The sequence below is a fragment of the Monodelphis domestica genome, chromosome 3 (genome assembly GCF_027887165.1).
Source record: "Monodelphis domestica isolate mMonDom1 chromosome 3, mMonDom1.pri, whole genome shotgun sequence".
Lineage (NCBI taxonomy): Eukaryota > Metazoa > Chordata > Mammalia > Didelphimorphia > Didelphidae > Monodelphis > Monodelphis domestica.
In genome coordinates, this window is record NC_077229.1 from 324,721,257 (window position 1) to 324,748,031 (window position 26,775).

The following is a 26,775-nucleotide window of genomic DNA, read 5'->3' on the forward strand; positions in this document are numbered from 1 at the left end:
GTGAACAGACCTATAAAGTTCTCTCCATTGGATGCCTCAAATAATATTAACAAAGAATTATTAACCAAGTAAATCTCTGTTTTTACACGAAGCAATTTTACATAGCCTTAGCATATACACAGAGGACACATTGTTGGAACAGAACCGCTTGAGTTGTATTTTTTCTTCTAACTCAAGTGGACTTTAAAAAAATCAAATGTTTTATTAAAAACTGAATGTTAAACATTAATACAACTATATTTGATAACTATCCACATTTAAGCTATTGGTTCATTTTTCAGTTTCTACCTCAATACAAAAAAAATATATAGTGGGACCTTATTCTAAATACCTGAACATAATTGTAATTATTAAAGTATTGCTGCTTGCTTTAGACAATTGTCTATGGATACCTATTTCCTTCTCATTTTTTTTCACCAAAGATATCCTTAATATACATATAGTCTACCACAAAGATTTTACAGAGATCAAGGAGTAGGCATATGATGCTAACTGATTTTTATTGGGGGGGGGCGATAATATTTTTATTCATGTTTTCATTGCTTTGGATTTCCTTTTTGGGATATCTTGAAACTCAACCCTTAAGTACATTTAGGATTCTATCCCCTCCAGCAAGGATTTCTCTCATGTGTCAGGTCCACCCCCTCTTCCATCTTCCTAAATGGCATTTCCACTTCTTTGTGTAATATATCAAATCCTAAGGTGCTAAAGTCAAAATGTGTCATTTTCATTGTCATTGGTGACAAATAATAAATCACCATGGAAAAATAAATCACTAATAAGTCACAATAAAGAATAAATCACTATAAAATGTTAGGAAATTTGTTCCTTTGCATCTATTTCTTGTTCCTCTACATCTGTTTAAATGCTCTTGAGATTATCTGGTTAGCTGGACCTCACATCAAGTTTTCATGTAGTCTTACCTTCCCACCCCCCTTCACTGTTTTTTTAAAACTGTTTTGCGAGGAAATACTGTAATCATACTTGCTCTTCCTCCTTAATGGTTTGCAAATGAATTTGTTCTCTATTCTCGTGTTGATCTGGGTTGCTATGTCACCCAGCCTAGCAAGGAGATTGTATTCTTTGGAAGAAATAGTTTCTGAACTCTTTCGGTTTCTTTGTTGTAGTGACTATTTTGTATTGGTTAAACTTCTCTTAGAAATATTTACATTTATAGGCTTAAAGTCTATACTTTAATCCATTATCTATTTTTTATAGTCAATAGCATAGTAAGATGTACTATATTAACTGAATAATTGTCAATTTCTTAACTTTATCTTTTCTCCAAATTTAGTACTCATTTTTACTTTTTCTCTAACCATTCAATGATCTGAATACACACAAGATGACTGATTCTAGTTGATTCTGAAATTACTTTTTACATAGTTAATCAGTTATTTCTTGGCTATTAAAATATAGTCAATTTCTTTTTCTTTTTTTCTTTTTTTGTGATGTTGTTTGGTGATTTCAGGGTCCAGAGAATTCCTATCCCTTTCTTTAATAAAAGTCTTATGCTATAAATTTCTATAAGCTTTCTGCATCATCTATAAGCCTTTATTTGTAAAAAACCCTGAATTACATCTTCTAACCTTTTTTTCACTATCCTAATCTGTAACCCATCTTGTGTCACTAAATATAAAGATTTAAATTTGTCTCAGTTTGAAGATTTTGGTCAGTTTGTTCAATTATTTTTACTTTAAAACAGTTACATTTAAATTCTTAAAAGTGGATACACCTAAAGTATAAAAAGTGGTTTCAAATCACGAGGCATAAACCATTAGACAATAAGTCAATGAAAAACTGATGTCAAGCAAATTTATATCATGCTAGAAAGTGCATCCATGTTGTAGTAAATAAAAACTCATATTATTACCAGGGAAGAACAATAGTAAGAATTGGTTTGTTAATTCCACAATTATAGGTCTCGTTACATTTTATTTTAATGATTCCTTTTTTATTAATCTGTTTTAATTAATATTTATTTTCTTGACTGAAGTCATTTAGTGGCCCTGAGTCAATGAAAATGTATTTGGATTTTTATGTGGTTATTAAATTTCAAAGAAAGAATTTGGGTTCAAACAAAATTTTTCATGTTGAAGTCTATAATCAGTACACAAGATTTCATTTTTAAAATTATTATCATTGAAAGTGGAAAGGAAAACAACTATTTTAGGAATTTGCCAATTGATTTTCTCTTCAATGTATATCTATGTTAAAAAAACTATAATACACATAAACCATAGATTTGAAAAAAAAAAGTTGGAGAAAATGAGTGACCAATCCATGAAAACAGAGTTGGCACATATTTGTCTTATTCAAAGGGATATTCTTCAGAGATCAAATAGATTTACATCTTGCCATTGATAAAACTTGTCCATATCTGAGAAACTTTCATAGTCAAATATGTCTGATTTTAAGACTTTCCCATCTACTAAATATACAGCTTATAGGAATCAAAATAGAAATTCTGAATATTAAGTAAGAGCTGAGCAATATAGTTTATACACAGGATAGATTAAAACAATATGACTGATACAATAAGTTGTTTAAATTTTCTAGTTTTGTTTTGTTTTTAATTTTTATTTAGAATATTTTCCATGGTTACATGATTCATGATTTCCCCAACCCCATATTCTCCTCCCCCCTTCCCAAAGCCAACAAGCAATTCCACTGGGTTATACATGTATCATTGTTCAAAGCCTATTTCCATGGTGTTCATATTTGCAATAGAGTGATCTTTTAACATCAACTCTCCAATCATATCCCCATCGTACTATGTTGTGATCAATCACACACACACACACACACACACACACACACACACACACACACACACATATAATACATTTCTGGTTCCACAGTTCTTTCTCTGGATGTGGATAGTGTGCTTTCTCCTACGTTCCGCTGAATTGTCCTGGATCATTGCATACTAGTAGAGAAGTCCATTACATTCAACTGTGCCACAATGTATCAGTGTCTGTACAATGGTCTCCCGTTCCAGTTCACATGGAATCCCTCTGGTTCATTATTCCTTTTTGCACAATAGTATTCCATCACCAACATATATCATAATTTGCTCAGCCATTCCCCAATTGATGGGCATCCCCTCGTTTTCCAATTTTTGACCATCACAAAGAGCCCAGCTATGAATATTCTTGTACAAGTCTTTTTCCTTATTATCTCTTTGAGGTACAAACCCAACAGTGCTATAGCTGGATCAAAGGGCAGGCATTCATTTAAAGCCCTTTGGGCATAGTTCCAAATTGCCCTCCAGAATGGTTCCACCAGAGTTTTCTAGTGTTTAAAAAATTCCTGATATTAAATATTTGATAAGACAGAATTGACATCTCCTGTAATTCCTAATAAAATGATCCATCAAGATTGTTAACATCATACAACTGCTATCAAAGGATATTAAAATTTGAACCAATGCAAAGAGATCAAAATAGGAAAGGAAGCAATATGCTGAAATAAAAGGTTGGTCCTTGATATTACTGAAGCACAAATGTTTTACAAATTCTTCATTTGTTAGATAACATTCGTTAAATAAAAACCATTATTAAATGGGTTAACATACAACTAAAGTTGACAGTCACTGGCTCCCAAAAGGATTTCTTTGCTGTTACCTCTTAAGCCTGTCCCTGCTGACAACTTTGGCAAGATTTTAACTGATGAGTCCATCGTTCCCCAAAACTGGAGGGGGCAGCTTCATCTATGTCAAATCCACTATTGAAAACAGAGCGGTAATGAAGGGCTTACGATGGACAAACTCACATCTTCTGGCTGTCAGAGGGATCCGTTTCAAGTAAGCAACTAACTAAATGAGAAGAGCAGAGAGGAATGGAGCCCTCTGCTTCTCTTTTCTTGGCTTGTGCGTCTGATGACAGAACCTCAAATGTTTTGCAAATTTTTCTGTCCTTGTACAAAGGAACTGTCATCTACTAAATAGTACTACATTAGCCAAATTGAAATATCAAAAATCCATTTTACTTGTTGCTAGAAACTGAACTTTTTGGAACGTGTAAGTTGATAATGAAAGTTAAAGGAAAGGAGATAATTATTCCCATAGTCTTAGAATGGCAAAGAAGAGATAGTCATGTTCCTCAAGGGAACACTTTGAACATTTAATAAAGATAAGAGTTCAGTAATTGAGTCCTGGGACACATTTGCTCCGCCGGCCCTTAAGGAATGATCAGGAAATCTGGTTACTCTGATGTTTCCTACATGGTGAACTGAAGCGAAATAACTCTCAATAAGGAAGGAAAGCAGAAGACAAAACAACATTGCTAAGAATGATGTGAAGCACAATTGCGATAAATGAAGTATAGCTATGAAGGATACCTCATGTAGATACTGTTCTTTCAGATTTATTCAGTTGTTTTCTCCAAAAACTTGGGCAAGTCAGTCTCAAATTACTCCTAAGACTCAATAGCCCCACATATTACAAATCCCTCACAGAATAAGATTTTGCCACATTAAGCTTCATTTAAAAATATTATGGCAACAACAACATGTGGAAATGAATGTGAGTCGTTTTTGAGCTCCTTATTCTAATTTGCTGTCATTAATCTTTAAAAATGGGAGTTAGTAAAAAAAAATGGGAGTTAACAGACACCCAATTTTTCCAACTCCAAATTCAGTATTCTTTCATACAAATTATGAAGGATTATGAAATAATTTTATCTTTTTCTTGAATTAACAAGGACCATTCTTCTGCCCATTTCACCCTCTGCTTTCCTTTATTTATTTGTGTACAAGTCTTATCTCTCCTAGAATCACAGAATCACAGACTTTAAACTCTTTGAAGACTGGGGCCATATTTTATTCATTATTATATCCTTTTCAACTCCTAATGTGTCCCTTACACACAAGGAGCACTCAATTGGGGACTGATAAATGTTAGACAAAGGAAATAATTGGAACTATCAAAAAGTCTGATTCCTGATTTTGAAGGGAACTTCTTCTACTAAAACATTTAGTGTTGTTGCCTGGACTCAAAAATAACATGCTGTTTTTTATTGGTATATGAAAACTACATTGCTTTTGATTAAAGAGTTAAATTTAAATTTTGATTAAATAGTTGCAGGGCAAAAAACAGGGCAAGGAACTAGGAGTGCATTTGTTTCATTTGGAACAGCACTAAACCAGAAATCTGAAAAATAAGAATAATGCTTATAAACAATGGGCTCTCATCACTGTCTATACGAGTTCTCTTGCCATGGGTAAATGAGGTTTAAAGGTGGGAAAATATTACTTGAGGAAGGATCATAATGCATTTTCACTGCATGTGACAAGTGAGTCTTGGGAATGACTAAAGGTTGGGAATGACTCACTTCATTCCCTCCTCCTCAAACAACTCCACAGCGCGGAACTTGTTTTCCTTGAGGTCTTGTGCAGTAGGTGGGCCTTTCTCTAAGCAAGATCTCCCTACTGTGTGGTCAGTAAGTGTATGTAGTCTTTTGAGAGTTGTACCACACAGGTGGTTTTCTTCAGGGTTTAATTTGTACATGGATAAGTCCCGCGTTGCTGATGTGGCTGGGGGTTATAACCTTTCAAAAAAAAAAAAAAGCTGTTGTTCTGAAATGGGTCCCCTCAGGAAAAAATAACAAAAGTGGCTTCAGTACACCACCACCATTAAAAAGGTTCTGGGTGACACATCTAGATTAAATTAGTTTAAACTTTTTTCCCCCTAATAAAAACCCTTTGTAACCAAAATTATCTGTTTTGTCTTTATAAAAAAATAACCCAAACACTTTGCATGTTTACTTTGATTAAACAAGTCTATTTTATGGCATCAATATTAATTTCAATATTTTATATTAATAGATAATTTGTTACTAGAGTCTAGCCATTCAACAAATATTAAGGGCTTCATTTTTTACATTACATGAAGAAATTGGGACCACCTGAGGTGTATTTGTAGTAATAGTGAGGTGAGAATTCAAACATAGTATTTTGCCAACTATGACACCCTAAACTGGTTGTTTTCTCTAGGAAAAAAAATACTATTTGGAACTCTCATCTCTCTTTGAATTTCTTAATGTCCGAACCAAAAATAACATTAAATATTTATTTTTCACCTTACACAATAAAAGAAAACATGCCCCCTCAAATACACGATTTTCTCTGGATATTAAAAAGAATGAAAATATCTTAGTAGTTGAAAGGCTTAGCAATGCACTATGCTAAAGGGAAAAAAAATGTTTGGTCTATTTCCATTCTCACTTTTAAGGGAAGAAAAAAGAAGGACTAAAAAGTATTCTTTCTAGTGTGCTGATGTTAAAAGTTTAAGGAAAATCCCTTACCTAGAATATTCTTAAGAAAATAGCATTTCAAGGAGAGTGGATGAATTTAAAACAAAGCCAAATAAGTATATTTTGAAGAATTCCAGGAAAAAAAACATTTGCGCAATTCCTAGACAAGAGTTAACAATCATTTCTTTTCTTCTTTATGGTTTATCATTTGAGATTAACTTCTAGTAAACTGGTAAATAATTATTCATATTACCATTATGCTGTCCTCATGGATGAGTTCAAAGATAGGTAATTCAACTAGTTAATTACTTTTTTTACATTAAATTTAATTCTAAAAACCTAGAATTTTATGTTTTAGTGACATGCAAATAACTTAACATTTAGGTAAAGCTGCCCTTTCTGGAGGAAGTTCTTTCTTTCCTGAATAATTTCAAGACTTGCACATTTAAAAGAATGATTATATGGAGTCCTTTATAAAAAGATAATCAGAATACATTATTATAAAAGTAAGTGCAATGTTGCTCAGGTAAGAAAATGCTCTCTTAAGAAGCTGGAACAATGGGAAACCAATTGGAAAAACAGAGGAAGTACAATATCATTGAAGTAACTAAGAAGAATTCAATTAAGGCCCCACTCCAGGTATGTGACAGAGGTGTGACAGACATGCAGGACTTGGAGATTAAATGTGTAAAGCATACGAAGGTTTTCTCTACATATACCTAACAAAGTTAGTTATATGGCAAGAATTTAGAGTAATGTTTATTTTGATCACTTTGTCTGCTTTTCATCTTGTTTTAAGCCCTAAGAAATTTTTTATTTGCCTCAGTTTTAATACAAAATAGTTCAATTAAATTAAATTTTATTGGGAAAAGGGAGAGAGTGGTGCAATGAATGAGTTAGTGTCACATTAATACCTACTTTTTTTGGATGGCACTTGTGTCTGCAGTTAAAATTCTTAGAGAGCTAGCTGTCTAGGGCATTTAGAAGTTAAATTATTTACCCAGGGATAAAAGGCGAGATAGAATGTCAGACAATGAACTTGAAGTACGGGTCTTATTGACTGAAGCCAGGCCTCTATCTACGATGTCATTTTGCCTCAAGATCTAATTATTAGTCAAGAGTGAGTAAATAAAATAAGGCCAGATTTCTATAATCACAAAACTAGCAGAAACAATGGGTTCATCTAGTTCAGAGTCCTTAACCTTTGTTTTTGAATGGGAGCCCAGTTTGGTGAAGCTTACTGATCCCTTCTTAGAGCAGTTAAAAAAAATTAGAATTGAAGAAAATGTTGAATTTCAGCTAAGGGTGAGAAAAATATAAGATGCAATTATTCTTTCCATCCAAATTCATGGACTCCCTGAAATCTAGCCATGGATCCTTGTTGGTTAGTGAACCACTAAGAATTTCTGATCTTGAGTGAATTACTTCTCCGCCACAAGTTCTCCTAAAAGTCAGTTCTGAGTAGTCGGAAGTTGGGAAAACAGTCAGCCATCATTCTGCAGAGTCCAGAAGTCTATGATCCAAAGTTACTTACAATATAGATAAAAGAATAGCTAGGAGACATAAAGGATAGAGTTATAGGCCTGGGGTCAGGAAGGCTCAGCTTCATACATTTAAATCTGGCCTCAGATACTTACTGGCTGCGTGACCCTGGACAAGTCACTTAACCCTGTTTGCCTCAGTTTCTGTAAATCTGTAAAATGAGCTGGAGAAGGAAATGGCAAACCACTCCAGTATCTCTGCCAAGCCAACTCCAACAATAATATCAATAAAAAAGAATTGATGCATGAACGTATTTCTAGCAAAGAGCAACTGATATCTTTGAGCTGTCAGTGTCAGAGCTTTCTGCATATATTCTTTCTGAATATGTTCAGTTCAACAAACATTTATTTACTGAACGTCAGCTCCATGCAAGGCGCTGTGTTGGTGCTAGACATGTAAAAACAGAAATGAAGTCCTTTTGCCCTCAAGGAGCTTACATCCTACTGAGAGAGCACCAACAAAAATAAGTAGAGCATAAGAAAAATGGAGGAAGGAAGGGGAACACATTGACAAGTGTGGGAATCAGGAAGGTCTCACAGAGGAATCGACACCTGGCTGGAGCCTTGAAGGAAGACAAGGATTCTGAGAGGCAGAGATAAGGAGGAAATGCATTCCAGCACAGGGGACACCTTGTGGGAAGCAGTGGAGGTGGGAGATGGAGAGCAGAGTGCAAGGAGCAGCTAATAAGACCGTTTGGCTGGAATGCAGAGTGTGATCTCTTTTTAAATGGCTTTGTAGAAGCCCGCGATGAAAGGGCGTCAGATATTGTCAGGCCTCAGACCTTCCCCATCCGCAGGCAACATCGAACTGGCAAATGTTTTCAGTAGAACCAGGCTATAAATGGCTCTTTATTCAATGGATTCTGATGGTCAGTCGCATCCTGCCTTCTGCTATGGAAAATATCAGCTACTTCTAGTGAAAGGGTGATAGAAACTAGTTAGCTTCAAGAGCACGAGTGAGCTCCATTTTTTAGCTCCAGGATTATTCATCTGAAAGTAGAAATAACAATACTTAGACTCCCTCTGGCTAGCTCTAAGGTTGTTGTTAGACCTCGAGTGCTACCTAAATGTGGATTATTAACTACTGAGAGTGGTGCTGTGCATGTTGTCTGGACGAAGAGCTCAGTCATTTGGGTTCGAGTCCCAGCTCTTCCTCCAGCTCACAAGGTAGCTTTGAAAAATTACTGAACTCTCCAAATCTGAAGGGTTTCAATGAAAAATTTTCAAGTAGAATGTTGCTGGAAGCCGATGTAATCCACATACAATGAAATGCTTTCCTACATCTTCAAGCATGCTGAGACCTTGTTTTGCCACTCTATTATAATAGAAAACAAAATTTAAGCCAACTCTATTATCTATTTTATCAGCTGGCAGGTGTACACTGGGCTGTTTGTTCATTCTTTATTCTCATACCAAGTTTAGATAAGAAAAGTAATACCTTAAAGGTAACCAAATGCCACATTATAGTTTAGTTATGCCAATCATGAAACTGGTACTTAAATCCATTGATTTACCTTGTAGTATTTGTGGTCTCTCTTAGGATTACAAAATTTTCTCTATTTTTCCATTGACCTTTATGATAATTATGTCCTAACATATTTTAATAAATGATTGTGAAATTGAAAGTGCTTTTGCATTATAAAAACAAATTTTATCAAATAATGAGGAAGGACAGCTGTAGGGAGGGGAAACCTCTCCATTTTTGCAGATTTATTTTTCACTTTCCACTAAGAAGCTGCCAAGCTTTTTTGCAATTTCTTACCCCAGAACAATTAAGGCATATCATTTCCTGAAAAAATCCAAATTCCAGTATGAGTGAGGAGAGGCTCAGGGGGATTGTACATAAGATTTTGCCTGAAAGGATCAGTCATGGGGCAATGACACAGAAACCAGAAATCAGCCCCACCATCAAATCAACTACTCCACAAATGAACACTCCGCAAATCAACCACAAATGTAGATACTCATTTTCTCCTTCCACCCATCACATCCTTGAGTGAGGTGCCCAGCTAACTTGCTGTTACAGTCATAAACTGCACGCTCGTCTGAATTTTCCTGGTTCTCCAGAAATGTGAATATGGGAAGTTATGTTCATTTCAGTATAGCAATGCAAATACAGCTGGAACAACCACAAGTAACATACATTTTCTTTAAGTAAGAAAGTACTTGAATTGTAAAGGAAAATGTCTTTTATTCTACCTTACTGTACTACTGGATTATGTCCATTATTATGGATGCCCCCAAAATGTACTTTTAGATACAAGGAGATAGTTCTGCGTACTTGAGCAATACAGATTTAATTTCAGAAGATTATACAAACATGGACTGAGAGCTGGAAGAGACCTCAGAGACCATCTGGACCAACCCATTCATTTTATAGGTAAGGAAACTGAAGCATGTTAAATAACATTGAACATGTCTTCTGACTTTGGAAAGATCTTTAGGAGAATTTATTTATATGAGAAACATAGAAATATTTGCTTGTTTCTCCAGAATTGAATTAAGATAACCTTTGCCTCTTTGATTCCTTCCCACATAATTTCTTTATGCTTCTTGAGATTCACTTTAAAAAGAGCTATTTTTTTCCCCTAAGCATCTAAGAAACTCTTTTATAATGGCCATGAAAAACCAGATTTGGCATTTTAAAAATTCTCCTTCCCATACCTAGCCAATGAATTCATGAGAATGGAGGGGGCGGTAAGGGGAATAAGTTCCTTTCCCCCACCTGTGGTATCAGACAGGCAAGGAAGAATTTTAATGGAGCCATGGCCTAAGGACACTCAAGTCTTTCTGACTGCCAATTCTGTTTGTAGGTCAGTTAGGAAGTTGAAGCAAAGGACTTTCTTTCATAGAATTCCTCAGGAATTACCTGTAGGCAGGAACTTGGATTCAATGCTTTTAATTCTGGGGCAGAAAGGCTGAGAAACAAGGCAAGGCCATATCTCAGATGGCTCGCATTTAAGATTTCTCATAATTTTGATCCCTACCCAAAAAATTGGAAGAAGGTAAACACAGAATTTCCTAACTTTTAAAAAAAATGGAGTAGGATCCCAAACACAGTAATTATCGATGATTTGTCTTCTGTCTTTTTTCCTCAAAATTACACATCTTTTGACATGATTAAAAACAGTGCCATAAACTCTTTTGGCTTATTTAATATTTGACCTTTATTCTAATCCACTTTTCTTCTCATGTAAGAAGTTATTTATTTTTATAGACTGCCTGTCTTGGTACCATGCACGAGGTTTCTCTGCCTACCATGACAGCTGCATATATAACTATGCTAGGCAATTGTATTTGGCTGCTTTTAACATTTATTATTAGGTCATTCTGCCCAAGACAAATTAGCTTGCCACAGAATTCATTACAAATCCTTGGTAAGAAAGCCTATACATACGTACTACTAATACTGAGGTCCAATTAGTATCCAACTTAAAATCAGAATATATATATATTTTTTAATTAGGTAAAATTAATAGTTTGTGCAATATTCATTTTAATTTTTTTATCATTAGCTATACTGTATTAGAATCCATTTAGTGGGCTGCCTGGAAAGAACTGATGACTAAATTAAAAAATGTGGTTTAGTTAGAAAAAAAACCATAATATTGTCTGATTTTTTAAAAGTAAAATGTAGATTATATCATATAGCTGGGTCTAGGTGATGGCTAATGGTAGCAATCTTTAGAAATGTCCTAAAAAGATATTTTGTAATGTCTTTGTATACTAATCTTCAGAATAAACTTTTATGTAACCTTGTGATGTGAATGGGTTTTTCTAGAAAAAAAATCTAATCATAGCACAAAATCTGGGAATATCAAAGAAAAGGCTTTTTTTGTATAAAATTAGACTGCTTTTATAATAATGCATCATATCTAGTAAAAATATGTTCAAAATCTTTACTTAGATGACCACATTAATCTTAAATACTGGTTTTGATAATATAGAATATGGTACTACCATCTTTCCTTGTTCAAGGAAATAAAAGTGTAATAAATTGTTCCAAAGCAAAGTTGTAATGACCATGCAGCACTATGCAATTAAGCAATAACTTTTAAAATCACCCTGAGGTTAAAGTCGGAAGAAATATGAGGAAAAGGGCAATGAAAGATCAGTCTTTTTAATCTGAGGTCTCTGCCTCTACAATCAAAGATTTAGTTACCTAAATTGTTTTTCATTATTTCATTGATGAGGTGCTTTTAACAATATTTCATCCCTCAACAGGGGAAGTAAGGAATGCTCTTTTAAACAAAAGCTTTACCAAGCTATCAAAATCTTTACTAAGAAAAATAAACTAATCAAGATTGATCTGCTGGGCCTCTCAAAAGTTCACAAATTCCAAATGTTCACATAAATTTCAAAATAGAAGAGAGCAATAAAATGTTTTCATATTGGAATATTTAGGGCATCACTGTTCATGCATATTATATGTAAGGATAATAATGACAATATTTTGTAACACACTTAACTATTATTAAAATATAGAGATTCATTCATCTTTTTTTCTAAACTTTTAGTTCTTGTTTTCCAAAATGGGAAAAAAGCATGGATTTATTTTTTGCCATATAAACTTATCATTTAAACTTTAAATGATTGCTAGTTCTGAAAGGAGGAACAATCTCCCCAAGTTCACTAGTTTTGGCAAGTCATTAATAGAGGATCTAACAAATATTTTAATTGAGTTTTTCATAAAAGAGAAAAATGTCCTTCCTATTATAGGAAAATGACCAAGTATTTTCTCTTCTAGAGGCTTTATATGCTGGTCTCTCAGAAGACAAATACAAAGTAGAGAATATTATTGATCATGTTATAATATCGGAGGGCCAGGATATTTTTCCTTGCTCTTGGATGTTAGCTCTACTTCTCCTTGATTCTCTTCTGCACCCTGGCTTACTACACAAATGCCACACAAATGTGATGGATAAATGGCTAAGTATAACCAAGGGATAGCTTAATCTAATGCACTGTTGTCTGTCAGCTAATCTCTCCAGGTTTAACAATCTGAGCTTAACTACTTCATGATGAATGAGACAGGGTGCAAATGACTTGAGTGCTTCAGCACCATAAAACAGGCTTACTGAAATAAAACCTATAGATTTGATCAGCAGCCTCATATTTGGCACACATCAGCAATGCAGTTAAGTTTTTCAATGAAGGATAGGTCATAAAGGAATTATATAAAAGCGAGGGCTGAAATATTCGCTTTTGTCCTACACAGACACTATCCGAAGTGTGCACACTTACACAAAAGAAATCTAGACGGCTTTGGTCTGGAAAGTAGAAAGTGATTGTCCTAGAACCCAGACCAGAAAAATGCAGTAGGAACTTTTATAGGATGCTTAGAATTACAAAGAAGTTCTTTAGAATCTTCACATATAGTCTCACTAAGCATAAGAGATCTTCTTGGTGTTAAGAGTTTGGCTGAAAACTTGGAGACATATTATTAGTCAAGTAGAACTCTATCTCTTGAGATTCAGATAAGTCTCAAAGATAGGGCAACATTTCTTGCACTCTGCACAGAAAATACTCTCTGAAGACATCTGTGATTTTAAAAAATTCCACCTACTTCTACTACAACCTTTGCTAATTTTCTACAATTTTCTGCTCTGCTAACTTAAAAGTAATTTCCTTAAGAAAACAGATGACAGACAACTTGAGTGACTGATTATATTGTGCCATCACTTTGTTTTTCTCAGGGGCCTTGGTTTAAGAGGATGGATGTTAGTGTAAATGACAGAAAGGGGAGCTTCGCATAGGATTTCACTTCTGTTCAAAGACAAGCTAATGTAACCTCACCGAGGTGCAATCAACTTGACAAATGGATGCTGTGCAACCCTCTGCCTCCCACTGAAACCTGAGAGCCTGATTTACACAATATTCTCCCTGTAAATTGAAGGAAAGCCAGATTCCAGACAGACTTAATGCTTCTATGCTGTATAATGGGTTGATCTGATAATTCTTTCCATATAATGAAATCTGATAATATGGGAGAGAAATGCATCAGAAAGAATATAACAAGTTAATGAACTTATAAAAATACACTTAAGTCTTTAAAATGCTTAATAAACAGAAAAGGAACGTAACTTGGACCGTAAGTATTTATACATAGCAGTTCTCAGGTTTAACTATGCAATTAATTAAAGATATATGGCTTTTATTTACAGTTAATGGCAGATTCTGCCTCTAAGGAGTGGAAATCTATCTAAACAACACTGACATGCTTTGGGAGACATTTGTGTGCCTGCCTTATCTCTAGCATCGGTTCATACAGGTCCCCAGTCTCTGAGTCTAAGAATTTTGCATTACTTTGTCCTGTTAAATTATTTTCTAAGGCAATTAGCATTTTTCCTTTCAAAGCAGCTAATTTAATAAAGAATTCACAAAACCAGCCCCCAAAAAGGTAAAATGTAGCTACTTCAGGTTTTTTTTTATGACCATTAACTCTACAAACACTCTTCTCTAGAAACAACTCTATTTTAAAGAAATGTTAACAAATGTCAAATTATTCTCTAAACTACAACTGTATTGGCAACATTAAAAAAATTTTAACTCCAGTAGGTTAAACTGTTTCCAAATATGTTGTAATAAAACTGTCCATTGGCATTACTACCTACAAATAAACACTCTGAATGTAAACTGCAGTCGGAAGCAGTTTTAACACATGTAAATGTTGAATGAAGTAGAATTTTAGTCTTATATTTACTTTGCTGTTGTCACAAATAAAAAAAGCCCTTAGAAAAACATTTCATGCTTTAGTGAATGGATTTCAACAGCTGCTGATTTGGTGACATCGAGAACCCCAGTGGAGATGTCCTGCTGAATTAACGTTTTGGAAATGTTAAAAAGAAACTTCAAACGGACCTTGTTTAGCGGGCGGTCAAAGCTTTCGCTCTGTGGGGATCATTTGAAGACTAGGAGAGCAGTCACTCAGTCATGAATCAGACCTGTCAATAGTTGTCTATTTTCTCAACAGGTGTCTCAATTATCCATATAATCCATTTCCCCTAACTTTTCCGTATGTAATCATTGCAAAAATTCTCCTGAAACTGCTGAAATTTCATTTGGGAAAGAACAGCAAGACAGCTCAAGGAATTTTGATTTTAGAAGTGTGCTACATATTTCTGTATTTGTACTTCTAATTCAGCCATCATTTATTAAAGACCAATAGTGTGTGAGGGACTGTGCTAAACAGTGGAGATGCAAAGACGAAACAAAACATAGGCCCTGCCTTCGAGGAGTTGACCTTCTTCTGGGGGGACACGGCATATTAACAGATAATGAAAAACCAGTTTGTTTCAGAAAGGATAGAGGACAACTGGGGGATCGAGAAAGTCCAGAGAAGCTGGCACATGTTCTAAGCTTGGAATGACGCTAGGGATTCTGAAGAGGTGAGGAGAGGGGGTGTTCTAGACATGCCTGTGCCAGGTGGGTGAAACGCTGAATTTAGCAGACAGAAAGTAGGACATACTGGGTGACGTGTGTGAAATAAGACTAGAAAGGTTGGCTTGGGGTAGGACTGTGAAGGGTTCTTGGCCAAGCTGAGTTTATATTTTATCCTACAGGCAATAGAGGAACACCTGGAGATTTTTTTTTTAGTTGGGCATTAACATGATTAGACTTGGAAACGATGCAGAATATGGACTGGAAAAAGGAGAGAATAAAAGAGAGAAATCCCATTAGGAGATTGTTGCAGTAATCCAGGCAAAAGGTAAAAAGAGTACAATATATACATACATACATACATACATATATATGTATGTATATATATATATATATAGTGTGAGAACTTTTTGAATGGAGAAAAGTAGATGGATTCAAGAGATGTTATGCAGGTACAATCAATAAGAATAGGCAACTGATTTATATGAAGCCAATAAAAAGGAGCCAAGCAGGACTCCTGGGTGACTAGAAGGATAGTCTCAAAAAAGGAGAACTTTCAAGAATGGATATATTTAGAGGGTCAGAGAATGAATTCTCTTTTTGCACATGATGAGTTTGGGACGACTAAGGAACAATCAGACCGAGATGTCCTCCTGAAGCTCAGGGAAGAAGTTAGGGTTATATATGTGTCTATGTGCATATTTATGTTTACATAATTACAGGGACACTTGTCTACATCCAAATCTATATCTGGGAGTCAGGTGAGTGGAGTCATTCCATGGAGACGGATGAGATTATCAAGAAAGAGGATATCTACATCTACATCTACATCTGCATCCATGAGCCCAGGTCAAAATCGTGAGGGACACTCATGTTTGAGTGAAGAGTGTGGGGTGGGAGGGATGAACTTAGAAGTTGGAGGGGCAGGAGAAGAACCAGGATAAAACAGCGCCACCAAAATGGAGAGAAAAGAGAGTATTCAAGTGGAGGGGGCGACCAAGAATGTTTAATGCTGTAGAAAGGAGGACAAGAAGGAGGACTGAGGGGGGAAAGGCTAATCCATTTAGCATTTAAAGCATGATTGGAACATTTTCAGTTTCGACTTCAGATTAGGAAATGAGATCTCAGTGTTGAGAAATGAGTAAGAGGTATAAAGGAGAGGCAACAAGTAAACGATGTGCATCTAAAAAAAGGTTGTTAGTGAAAAGGAAGAGAGTGGCGTAGGATTACAGTTGAGAAGATAGTAGGGACATGGCGGTTTTCTAAGGGAAAAGGACAGGTAGGCATACTGCAGGCAGCAGGGAAAGAGGCGGCATATCGAGAAAGATGAAAAATTAGAGCAGCTGCCAAAGGCAAGCTCTTGGGAAGTAGGGCGAGGATGAGTTCGAGACCCAGGGAAGGGGACCGGCCCTAGCAGAGAGAAAGGCCACCTATAGTATCACAGCAAAGAACGACAGGAGGCATTTGTGAAGCACTTACTAGGCCACGCCAATACAATGTCATTTGAGCCTCACAACGACCCTACAAGGTGGGTGTTATTATTAACCCCATTATCTAGTGGAAGAAACAGGCAGGCTGAACAGCGGCTTGCCTGGGGTCACAAAGCCGGTAAAGATGTGAGGCTGGCTTTGAATCGGACTCTAGGCCAGCGGTAGAACAGGGAATGAGGCTTCCAGAATGGGTGGGAAGCAGCAGCACAGGAGACTCAAGTGAAAGGAGGAGACGGTGTTCGGAGTTTGAAGAGAAATGAGAAGGCTCGGAAGGGCTCTCCTGGGAAGCAGGCTAGCCAGTCACGGAGAGAAGAACAAAGGGGTGCTGGGTGACAGAAGAGCAGAGATCAGATCGCAGGTTGGTAGAAGTCCCGATGGACAGGGCCAGAGGCTTGCTCTCGCGGCGTAGGAATGAGAAGCGAGACTGGGGACGACCCCGTGCCGGCTGACCAGTGACAGGACGAGAATAGGATAGAGTTGAAGTTGTTAACAACGGTGTCAAGATTGGGAAGACAGCAAAGTGTGGCCAGTCCAGTGGTAACAGACGGAAAGACGGAAAGCCTGAAGTTCACCGAGGATGAGGAAGGAGTTTGTCTCTTGTAGTTGTAAACTAAACAACTCCCTCAGAGAAATAGGCATCTACTTATTTTCTAGGAGACTCAGTCAGTAACTAAGCATTTAAAGCACTCTGTGTCAGGCAATGATCTAAGCAGCATTTCCAGTAATGGGGAAGACCCACACATATACGCATTATTAGACTAATAGAATTTAAAAGTTAGAAGGGAACCTGGAGGATATCTAGTACAACATCTTTTTTATTTGAAAAGAAAACTGAAGCCTACAAAGATGAAATGACTTATTTTGTCATACACCTAGCAAAAAGCATATTTTTGAAATCCAGATTCAGTTTCTCTGAAACCAAATCCAGTGCTTTCTTCTCCAGATCATGCAATTATACAGACAAGGAAACAGGCCTAGAGAAGCCAAATCCTACATCTAACTAGTGGAAGAGCAAGAATTGGAATCCAAGTCTCTTGATTCCAAGCCTGCTATTTTTTTTTAATTTTAAACATTATTTTATTATTTTTTTAAAGATTTTCTTCAGAACTAAGGTTCTGACTTCAACTTCTTTTTTTTCTTTCTTTTTTAAAATTTATTTAGAATATTTTCCATGGTTACATGATTCATGATTTTTCCCACCCCTCTTCCCTCCCTCCTCCCTGAGCTGACAAGCAATTCCACTGGGTTATATACATAAATCATTGTTCAAAACCCATTTCCATATTATTCATATTTATAGTAGAGTGATCTTTTAACATCAAAACCCTAATCATATCCCCATCAAACCATGTGATTGATCATATTGACTTCAACTTCTTAAAAGCAAGAAGAGCTTACCTTATTGTTTTGAATGTAATGTAAGGATTTTATAAAACTTGAATATAACAATAAAACTAGTTGTTTCTACTATTCGTGCTGATGTCTTGTTGGATTATGGAGGTGATCGTGGGTTCCTAAAGACCATGCCAGCAAAGCATAAGCTTGGCAGAAAGGCTTTTAGAACTGGACTAGTTCTAGACCATTACAGAATGGTTATCTATCACTCCAGGACCAACCTTGATAACATTCAGAGTCTCATCATGAGCTGAGCAGGGTGATGAAGTTTTGGGCTTTAGCATCTCTCAAAGACCTCAACTGAGTGGCAGAAGGAGTACTACAGAGATAAAAGTCCACAAATCTTTAAATTTTTTAAAAAAGAAATCTCACTTTAGCGGTATGGCCTACAGTCAGATCAGTGGTAATACTTTTTCTGATTTAGCTCTTTCTTTTTCTTTTCATTTTAAATTGGAATCACAGAGAAAAAGATTTGCTAGAAAATTCTTTACATATTATCCCAAATCATCAACTTCATATGAAATAGGAATACACTTTTCCTCCTCTCTATTTCATATACTTAATATAAAGAGACACTTTTCACTTGTCAATTTTTAAATGTTGTTTTTGTGAATTTTTAAAATGTTAGTAACAATAATTTGTCAGTTTTTCAGGTTTGTGACACTTGTACAAATATAGAAAATACCAGATTAAAGAGTTGGTAGACTCAAAAACTCATAGAACTGAGGACTAGAAAGGGTCCTTAGAGCATGCCATGTTCAATTCTTCATTTTATAGATGAGAAACTGATTTCACCATTACTATTCAGGGTCTATGCTATAAAAACTAGTTATGTTAGCAAATTACCAAGTAGCTATTCAACATATTTAGACAGTTTTCTACTGTTTACAGGACTTTATCCATTAAAAAAAAAAGTGCAGAGTTCAGTGGAAGTTCTTTGTTGCAATTCTACAGACCTTACTAGCAGGCTCATTCTCTTGGTCACCACTCCTCTATTGCTTCCCATCAAGGCAAGAAGAATGGTCATTATCAATAATGCTAAACTTCACAAAAGATTCCTGCAAATAAACTCCTTCATACTGATTCTCCCTTTTCTACAGAAATATCCTGGATCAGATACTTTATAAATGACTCGTATAAAAAGGAACAAGCAAGTATCTCCTTTTTTTAAAAGAAATCTTTCAGAATCCATTTGCCCTTGTATTCTGGCCTTTTAAAAAATCACATTTCAGAAGTTTGACCCATCTAAAGCCCTCCCGTCTATCTTTACTAGATGAAAATTCACTTCTCCAACTATTGACTCCTTTCCAAATGCCTTTCTGCCACATATCAAGAGAAGAAAGTAAACATAGTTGTTTGATCGTCCTAGCTGAATGTCAAAATTTTCCACATTGTTGGGCAACATGAAAGTACAGTCAAATTTACGTTGTCTTCCATTTAAAATGTATGGCATATCTCAGAACAAAGATTCATTTAAACATCATCTATAACATCAGCAAACAATAAGGTACCGTCATTGTAATCTGAAATGTAATCGGAACTTACTAGAAAATAAGTGATAATCTCAAATTTCAATCAAAAATTATTATGCTGGAGCAGGTAGGTGGCTCAGTGGACAGAGATCTGGACCTGAAGATGGGAGGTCCTGGGTTCAAATGTAGCCTCAGACACTTCCTAGTGACCCCAGGCAAGTCACAACCCCAATTGCCTAGCCTTTACTGTTCTTCTGCTTTGGAACTTTATTGATTGAAATTGGTGGAAATTTATTGATTGAAAATACTTTATCAATTCCAAGTCAGATGGTAAGGTTTTATTTTTTAAAGAAAATCATTATTCTAACATTCAAGATTCACACTAAATTAAACTCTATTCACTAATTCCTGAATCTATTAAATCACTAATTCAGAAATGCAGATATCAACATACATGGATGCTTTAAATTGCCTTGAACATGGCAAAAAAAAAAAGGAGCTGAACAAGGGATAGTTCAGTAAGGAACCTATAATAAACAAAAGGAGAGAAACGATTTTATTTTAACCAATAAGAAAGCTATTCTCATTCGGATTGTAGTCATCAAATATATTACACAGGAGAATGTGAGCTTAGGGATTGGTGGGGTTTTCTATTCTTATCCTGAGTGCCTAGCATGGTGTCCTGTAGATTGCAAGCACTTAATAAATGGTTCTTAATTGAATTTAATAATATGCTATGCTCCACAACTTGAAGTGTTATGTTGCTTTTTTTTGTGTTTAAGAGCTAAGAGACTCTATCCTCTAAATTGTAAAGTAGTATATCACACTTAAGAGTACATTTCATTTTATTGGGTAGAATGTTTTCTTCCTTCATGAGTCTACGAGTATTTTAATGTCAGACATTATAGAAACCAAAGTAATGTGCCATTTAATTAGAATTGAGAATTGTTAATCAGTGCAAGAAATGGTTTAGGTTCTATAAAGAATACAAGAACAATTATGAGTACCCAATTTATTTTATCTTCAGAGTTCACATTTCCCACATGACAAGTCATTTAGAAAGATCGAGACTTGAGTTACTTTACAAAATGCTTTACTTGCATATAATTACTTTTTATAACCCATTTAATACTTTCTCTGTTTTATGAACTAATTGCTACATAGCCCGATTGTCAAATGAATCACAAATCAGGAAATCAAGAGGTTTTTTTTTTATCACTTGTTTCTAACTTTTTTGAGTATATATGCATAAAGGGAGTCACTTAAAATCTCTTATAAATAATTGCAGTAACTCTGTGATAGACAAAAGTAGTTATCAATACCATTTGGTCCTGCCCAACTCCTGGTTATAAATATAAACCAATGAGACTGATATAGTGGAATTATGCATATAAGTGAATATTGCCCTTCAACATTTTTGATTTGGGACACTATCTATTATACTAATTCTATTAACATTGTCCAAACATTTTGAAACTATTCCTAATGAATCACTTTCAGAGGTAGTTTGCTACTCCAAAAAGAAAAGAAAATTAATCATTATACAGTTTTAGCCAGAACTCACTTATACCTCCAAATGCCATTATCTGAATTGAACTAGCACCTCACACGACAGACTGGCCCTTGAATAGTGATCCTCCAAGGATAAAGATTTGCCCTAGTTCAGACCTTCAAAAGATTATGCCCCAGGCTCATATTGCAACTGCATGAGAAAAGGCTTTTCAGTGTGTCTACGCTGATACCACTTACTGGAATTTATAAGTTTGTGTATGTCTGTTTAAAAAAATCCTCCAGATTATCATAAAGTTACACCTCATAGTCACTGAGGTATAAGAATGTAGATATAGGGCCTGTCTAGGGGTCAGGAGGACCTGGGATCAAGGCCTATGTCTGATGCATAAAGTCTGTCCATACGAAAGTTATTAATTCAATGACATTTTCAGAGCCTTGGGCGGTTGTTCATATACACCAGTAGAGGGAATATACTCACCAAGAGTCCCCTACTCCAATGAAATCAAACGTCCTTATCAATAATCCAGAAGAGAACACAAAGGGAAAGCTAGGTGGCTCAGTGGATAGAGGTCAGATCTGGAGTCAAGAGAACTTGGATTTAAATCTGGCCTCAGACACTTCTTAATTTTGTGACCCTGGGCAAGTCGCTTAACTCCATTTTCCTACCCCTTGCCCTTCTGTTCTAGAGTTGTTACTAGGACAGAAAGTAAGGGTTTTAAAAAAAAGACAATTAAATCAACATATAAAGTGTTTCAAACCACTCTTAAATTTTTCCCCCCTATTTTTGAAGTAATGCATATTCCATAACATTGTATTCTCAAAAAATTATGTCTAAAATTTAGCTCATAATTCTGGTGAAATTATATTACAAGATATTCCTCATTTCAATTTATACATTTTAACAATCAACAGTCATTTATTCAACTGAGAACCTATTCTATATATTGAATACTGGGTGTGTTCTAGGGATGATCAGACACATTCCAATGTCTCAAAAAAATTCTTTTTAAAAAATTTTATCTTATTTTTGAGCATATATTACTAAAGATAAGTTAGTTGCTAATTGAGTTTATTAAATTTTTTAGTTTCTTTGGTTTGTTTCATAAACAAATAATTACTTTTGTAATTACATATTCAATAAAAGACCCCTTTCAAAAATGAAATTCTCTGAGTTTATATTCTAATGAAATGTATATTGCATACACCTATCAGACACATTTTGTGCTTGGCACTCTAGAAACTTAATCTAGGTAATACAGTTTAAAGCAAATATTTCTAAATATAGCAATGTTTTGTACTATGATTTATGTTTAATTAGCTCCTTATACAATGGTTTCGTTGTTTAAAGTAGGATGTTGTGAGCAAAATATATTTAGTTCTTTACATCAGGGCAGTGAAAAGTATGGCCAGACTTTTCATAATGCAGGCAAATTTTTCTAGAAGATTAAAATCTAGTCTTTCTCAATTATGCAATTTAATTATAACTCTAATGAGAGAAAAATTAAGTGGTCTTAGTGTCTCTTTGAAAACAGCAACATTACAGTTGGTGACTATAATAAAATACTGCATTAATTCTCATTTTTATTCCAACATGTACAAATGTTTTAGAAGCAAGTTTATAGCAGTAATAGTAATGGTAACAGAAGAAAAGATAGGCTTAAAGAGTCTTCTCTTTTATTAAACATGAACATAAAGAGATTATTTTTAAATTATACAATTATTTTGTTTTTCTTAAATTATGTGGCAACACTTTTGCTCACAATTTTCTCATAATCTACTAAAGAGGAAGCTGGTTGGTTCAGGGGCTATGATTTTTAGGCTCTCCAGTGATGCATTAACTAAACAAAAAAGACAACTTTACTCATTTCAGAATGTTTTATTATAACAGCAATCTTTGAAGGCAAACACAAAAGATTCTAGTATGCTTAGATTTTATAACATCAATAACCAATTTAATGCATCACTAATGATGTACAATAGATGCCATCTTGCAGCACGAATTCAAGCAAAAGGCTGATGTAATCTGCCAAATACTTCAAAGTAATTGATTTGAGAATAAGAAAAGAACTTCTTTTGTGTAAATTCCCAGAGAGAGAGAGAGAGAGAGAGAGAGAGAGAGAGAGGGGGGGGGGGGGGGGGGGGATATACTTAACAGTTGGATATTTAAGATGTAAAAGCTATCATTCCAGCATCAAAAACTTGTTTAAAAATAACGTAGTCAAAACTGTTTTCTACAGGTACCTTAATGTCTCTTTGATCTCTAATGCTCCATGAATCTATGAATTTCTATACTAGCTAATTTATACCTTCAAAATTCAATTTTAGTCATATGTCATAGGGCCTATTATTACAAGATCTACATTTATAAAAAAGAAATATGAATATTTCACTGACAAAATGTGATTATTTTAGAATATTAAGTGAATATAAGTTCTTAATATCATGAGCATTTAAATATCACATCCATCCATATACACAGAAGACATCTCCTCCTTAAGGCTGTCTTAATCCACCTCAGTAGAAAATTTCCCTAACATATCTTGAAAAAAATAAGAGCCTAGAGGGGACTCAGAAATCCTAATTATCCAAACTGGAGGGTGCTCATCCTACCTGCTTGGCCATTTCTCCAGTTCCTAGTCCTGATAAGTGATCACTCCAACTTCCAGGGAAAGAATATAAAACTTGCTCCCTTTACCACTGCTTTCCTTTACCCCTGATGGGTTATATATCTTTAGCCGTAGTTAAAAAAACTCAGATTCATCCTTTCTGCCCATGGACATGAGTACATTAAAAAGTGATATTGACATCCTTCTTAGTAAAGGGGAGTTAAATAGCGATACAGATGGAGTGCCAGACTTGAAGACAGGAAGGCCCAACTTCAAATTCTGTCTCAGATACCTACTAGCTATATGGCCACTGACAAGCCACTTAATTGCTCTGGTCCTCCATTTCCTCTTTGCTAAAATGAGGATAAAAATATGATTACTTTACCGAGTTTTTGTGAGAACTAAATGAAGTCAGCTGGAGTGTGCTGGTAAATGTTTAACAACTGGCTGCCTGAACATGTGTGATTCACTTTTAAGTTTAATCTTCATTAATAACATTTTGCCCATCACTTTTTTTTAGGTCTAGACAATTGATAAAACAGTAATTTGTTTGTTAATGCTCACACTGAAAATTTTTAAATCTACTCTGCCCAGCCTGTATGAGCTGACTCCAAGCAGAAAATATTTCTCAGGTTGTCAATAAAAATTTTTCCCCTGAAAAAACATTTAAGTACCTACTAGATGCTAGGCACTGTGCTAAACTCTGGGGGTGCAAAGAAAGATAATATAAGTAAAGCGCTTTGCACATCCTACAGCACAAAATTCTAGCTAATTATTGTTGTTGTTAAGAATTTGAAATAGCAATGTTGCTCCCTGAGCTAAATCTTTTATGAACTTGTACTCTGGACAGAGTCTACCAAATAAGCTGTAAAATAACATTTTTCAACTATCTACTGGTTTCTTTCCAAGTTCGGCAAATATTGGAAAAAGTACCCAACATTCCACCCAAGAGACAAGATGGATTAGGGAATTACCACTTCTCTAGGGCTGAGAGGAGTTGAGCAGTAATGTCAAGAGAGGTGACGTTAACATTCAAGTTTAAAGGCGAGATGGTAGAAAGATGCTGCCAGGGGCTTCTTGGTGTTTATTCCTGGGTGTGCTCACAATAGGTGACTTATTTTATGATATATGTCTCTTAGTGGGTCAAGACACCCTCATTTGCACAGCTAACTCTGCCTGTAAGATGTAAAAGATCCAGCATCCTTTTAATCTAATTTGAGAAATCAGAGTGGAATGCCTTTATAAGATTCTCAATTATCTTCCCTATGATAATGATTCACATCTATTTTCCTAGTTCAAGTCTCTCTTCAAGATCAAAAGCCGTATTACTGTCTACTGCCCATTTTATTTTGAACTGGATATCGCATAGGCATCGCAAACAACCTACCCAAAGCATAACTCATTGTCTCTCCACTCCGACTCTGGTAAACTTGCCAATGACTAGCATGGGAAAACCACCATTTTTACAGGTTTGAAATGTCCTTGCCGCCCTAGACTTCTCGCGTTCATTCAGCCCATAGCCAGTTTCCCAATCTTACTCTTTATTTCCACAGTTATCTCTTGTGTGCGCTGCCTTATCCCACTCACACCACCCAGGTGACGGGTGTTAGGACTCTGGCCAAAGCCGCCTCGCTGGTCTCCGGGCTGCATCTCACGTGACTCCATTCTTCCGCCGCCACCAACGTGATTTTCCTAAAGCACTGACTCCCCGTGGCACTTCCCTACCCAGCAAACACCGGCGGCTCCTCGTCACTTAAACAACCGAGGTTGCTGGCAGCAACCCAGAGTGCGCGGAACCAGATTTAAAGCAAATCAAACGACAGAACCCAGACCGGTTAATGGATGGTTCTAAGTCAAAATGTGGCCTGCAAGAATCCTTTGGTATGCTTTAGGGGCCCCTCTTTCTTTTTTTAAGTTGAATAGCACTGACCTACAGTATCAAATGAAAAGTCCTCTGACATCTAACGCTCTTTTCAACCTGACCCATCTGATATTTCTAATCTTCTTACACGTTATTATCCTCTGCGTGATTATGATCTAGTCATGCCGGTCTGCTGGTCTCTCACATATCTACCTCAGCCGTATCCATGCCTTTTTTCGCCGGCTGTCTCTTGGGTCTAGAATATTTCGTCTCCTCGCTTCCAACTCTTAGAATCCCTGTCTTTTTTCAATTCTCAGTTCAAATCCTATCTTCCAAAATGTCCCTTTCTGCTTTATCTGCGTGCTGGTGCTTTCCCCCCTAACGTTACCTTTCCTCTCTCCGGTGCCTACTGTAGATACCTAGTTATGCATACATGTCAGCAGGGACTATTTGTGCTTTTTCTTTGTATCATCAGAACTTTAAAAAAAAAAGATGTTTGCACGGAATAAGCACAAGAAATGTTTGTTGATTGGTTAATAAGACTAGGTTACATCAGACTTTTTCTTTGTAGAGTTAGGCTTCAGAAATATACTATTGAGCATGGGAACTTGCCATCATGAAGGATGTCAAGTACATAGTGCAAATGGGAATTATTTACTCTTGGTCCTTCACAAACTCCTATTTGTGACAGGCATTATACTCATTGTATTAGTGCTAAAAGGCCTCCTATATGAGATCAATGACCACTTAATAAAGTCCAACTATCTACATATGAAAAACCACATGAGAGAAGATGGCGTATTGTCCAGGTTATGGTACATGGCTTGACTGACAGCGCATTGAGCTCATCCATTTAGCAGATATATCCTGGGCAGGAGCTGCACATGGATCACAAACTGGATCCAAGGAGGAGGTAAACAAGTAGATTTGCCTTTGGAATTTTGCACAGTGCCTGTAATGACCCCAACTTTCTCTTTCAAACAAAAGCCCATCTTTTAAATTTAAATATTGTTCAAGTGAGGATGTATGGTTATGGATCATTGAGAACACAGTCTCTAAAGAAATGAAATTAAAGATCGCTCAAAGAGCAACAGAGAGGCAAATGTTGGATGCAAGCAAGCGGGAACACATTATAAATGAGGAATTACATAGGAAAAGTAGCATAAAGAATGTTATCAGAGGAATATATGACTGAGACTGAGAGAAAGCCAATGAAAATGCAATCATAAGACTACAGGAAGACCCCTAACATGATTAGGTGTAC

General features: G+C 35.7%; 1 protein-coding gene and 1 long non-coding RNA gene across 10 annotated transcripts in view; one reads left to right on the plus strand and one right to left on the minus strand.

The window, feature by feature from the left end:
* Positions 1-26,775, minus strand: part of STAU2 (staufen double-stranded RNA binding protein 2) — a 420,348-nt gene that overhangs the window by 85,562 nt on the left and 308,011 nt on the right. The window lies entirely within an intron of this gene.
* LOC103102288 (uncharacterized) overlaps positions 24,821-26,775 on the plus strand; it is a 38,037-nt gene continuing 36,082 nt past the window's right edge. Inside the window, exons 1-2 of the long non-coding RNA XR_008917750.1 lie at positions 24,821-25,119; positions 25,204-25,531. This is a non-coding gene — a long non-coding RNA (uncharacterized LOC103102288). The remainder of the gene's footprint in view (positions 25,120-25,203; positions 25,532-26,775) is intronic.